Below are 3,199 nucleotides of genomic sequence, written 5' to 3'. Positions count from 1 at the left end.
TACGTTTGTGTGAATGGAATTTGCTGCATTATAAATTGCTTTATGTAGTATAATAATTTTTCAAAGCAAGAGTTTTATTAATTGCCCTTATTTTTTATTTATAAAGAATATTCTATACCTTAGAAAATTATCTTTTAAGAATTATTTCACTTACAAATTTCAAAAGTGATCTCATAAAATTTCTAAAATTCCAAGTTATTTTATGGTACAATTTTTATAATTTTTGAACTTTTATTTTATTTTATAAAAATAAATCTTTGACAATTAGTTGCTTAGTAATTAGCAAATTACATGGAAACCCTTGCATGCAAATACTCTTCCATTCAACTAAAGGGCAAATAAGACATTTCCAACCCCACTAACTCACATTTTGTTAGCCAAATTACCTCTTTGACCTTGCATGCAAAAATGACCTAACTATGTTGGAAGGTTACTCTTGTAAATTCTCATTTCCACTCACTTCTTTTAGTCAATCAAAAGCATAAAACCAAGCACAAAATGAGAGTATCATTTCATTCACTCCACACTCCACCCTCACCTCACCTCCCTCCCCTCCCTCTCCTCCCTCTCGGCTCCTTCCTCTCGGCTTTTTGGCCGAAGCCCTACCCCCCTCCCTTTTCTTCATTCTTCATTCAAGCACCTAACTTCCATTTAAGTAAATGTTACTTCCTATATCTTGATCATATATAATCCAAAGAAGTTTGAGTAAAAAGTTTAAGTTTTGATCTTGCATGGCATAGTTTTAGTTGGAACTCAAAGTACAATCTTGATTCTCATGGATTTAAGGTTGTATTATTGAGGGAACTACAAGGAATGGTGAAATGCCAAGTCATGAGAATTAGGCTCTTGATTTTAATGGTCATTTCCCTATAATTTCATTCGGCCATGACCTTGAGGGAGCCGGATGAATGGTTCTTAGTGGTGTTTTGTTGCCTTGTTTCATTTTTGTGTATTTTTGTGATGATAACATGAATTTTGTAGTAAAAACTTGATAAAACCCTTTGCATGCTAAGTGATCATTTAGTTATAGTTTATTCTATTCTTTCATGTTGATTTTATGATAAAAATTTATTTTGGAAATCATGTTGTTTTGGCTTGATTATTCGAAGGCATGCATGCATAGAAATCAACTCTTGATTTTCGAAAGTTCTTGATCATTTGGATTGATTTTGTTAGTAAGCTTTAATTTCAGTAGGGTTAAGATATTGATCTTGATTTTTGCTCCTTTGTATGTGATGTTAATTCGAATATATATGAAGAAGATATAAATTGTTGTTTTGAAAACTTGATGACTTGTAATTTGTGTAATGTGTTAACTTTTATTTTGCTATGTAGCACCTTAGGTAAGGATGATCTCCACTAAGCCTTTATTGAGTGTAAGAGAGTTAACTCATTAGATCACCTTGGTTTAAGTTTGGTTAGGGTTTTGGTTGTTGTTGGTTTGGTTTGTCAAGTAAGAATCATGATAAAAAGGAGAGCATTAGATTCTGCAGAAAATTAGTTTGGTACCATGAGGTTTAGAGTGAGATTTGACCTTGTCATTGTTGTTCACTTTGAGGTCCAAGCCACCAGAAGCTAACACTAGGAGTATGCAATAGGTTTTAGGTGTTTGTTAGAGATTTATAAGACGTTTGGTTAGGTGCACGAGTGGAAACACAAAATCTGTCCAGCAGGGAACAGTTTTGTTGCAACTTAGAATTATGAAGTTTTGACCATGTCATATGTAGGCCCTCATTAGGCCCTATTGGGCCTTAGTTAGAGGGAGTGTCAGAGGAGTTTTTCCAGCCATAGATCATAGGATTTGGGTTAGAATCATGTGTCACAAGTTAGTTCAAGTCAGGACCTTTTCTGCCCAGAAAAACAGGGGAATCATTGACTTTGAGCTTAGGCCTAGGGAGGCCCAAGCTAGGCCCTTGAGCCACATCAAGTTTAGGAGTTGCCTTATGATCAGAAGAGTTTAGTGTAGAAGTTTTGGAGGTAAACTTTAAGTATAAGAGTGTCAAATGCACCCAAGAAACCATAAATGTCATTCTGAAATTTACTATAATGAGCACATTCACTTATCACATAGTTTTAGAGCACTTATGAGTGGAGATTTGGTTGACCACCATGGCTGAAAGATAGCTTATAGTCAGTATAGTGAAAGGCCCAAGTCAGGGTCAATAGAAATTGGATGGTTTAGTAAAGGCTCTTCGTGTTAGGAGGTCAAAATTTGGGGATTTGTCTAGTATAGCGACCAAGTGACTTAAGTAAGGCGAGTGAGATCATCCAAGCCTAGTGATGCAATATAGTGGGTGTTATATTATTTTGTACTTAAATGTGGTATGTGAGCATATGTGGCTATGTGTATTAATATACTTATAAGGTGATTGTAAATATGTGCGTATATAGGCTTAAGTGCCAGTATGTTTAATTTCTGTTTACAAATAGGTTGAGTTGGTGATAATATATTATAAGATTATTATTATTTGTGTAGGATATCGAGACGAGGGTAAACTTTCCATAAAATTTGAGTGAAGCTTCCAGCTGCTCCTACCTGCCAGTCAAGTCAAGCCTTCTCAAGGCAAGTGATTCAATCTGCATCTTTCATTTACACTGCAAGTGTGTGATAACTAGTTCATATATATGATGCGAGTATTTTAATTCACCTTGATATACATTAACCAAGTGGTTTCGAATCTATATCCGTAGTATATGAAAATGACATGAACCCTCAAGTATTTATTTCGAGTAGTTTAACTTTACTTGAAGATTGCTATGCAAGTAAATCCAAAGTCCTAATGCTAGTATACAAAAGTAAATATGATATTAAACCATGAGCAAGTTATACCCAGTAACCTTGTCTTGATACCTAAAAGTCAGTTGTTCCCTAACGATTGTTCATAATTGTTTGACAACCCTATCCTTACCCTAAAGCATGATACTCTGTTGTACCTTGGGCGGATGCCCACTTTCTCTATATTTTGATACCTAAATCTTATTTGGAACCATTAATGATCACCTTCTTTATACTTTAATACCTATGTCTTATCTGGAGCCACTACCTTGGACCTATTTTGACTTTGTTCTTTCATACTATCCGGTAACCTTGCTAAATCTCACTGTCAAAATCCTTGTAAATGGAAACCTTGCAATTTCTCTTGATAAAGTATAGTCTAGTGGATCATGGCCTTGAATTTAGTGAATCTTGTTTCCCAGT

This window comes from Apium graveolens, chromosome 7 (genome assembly GCF_009905375.1).
Source record: "Apium graveolens cultivar Ventura chromosome 7, ASM990537v1, whole genome shotgun sequence".
Taxonomy (NCBI): Eukaryota; Viridiplantae; Streptophyta; class Magnoliopsida; order Apiales; family Apiaceae; genus Apium; species Apium graveolens.
This window is presented reverse-complemented; position numbering follows the sequence as displayed.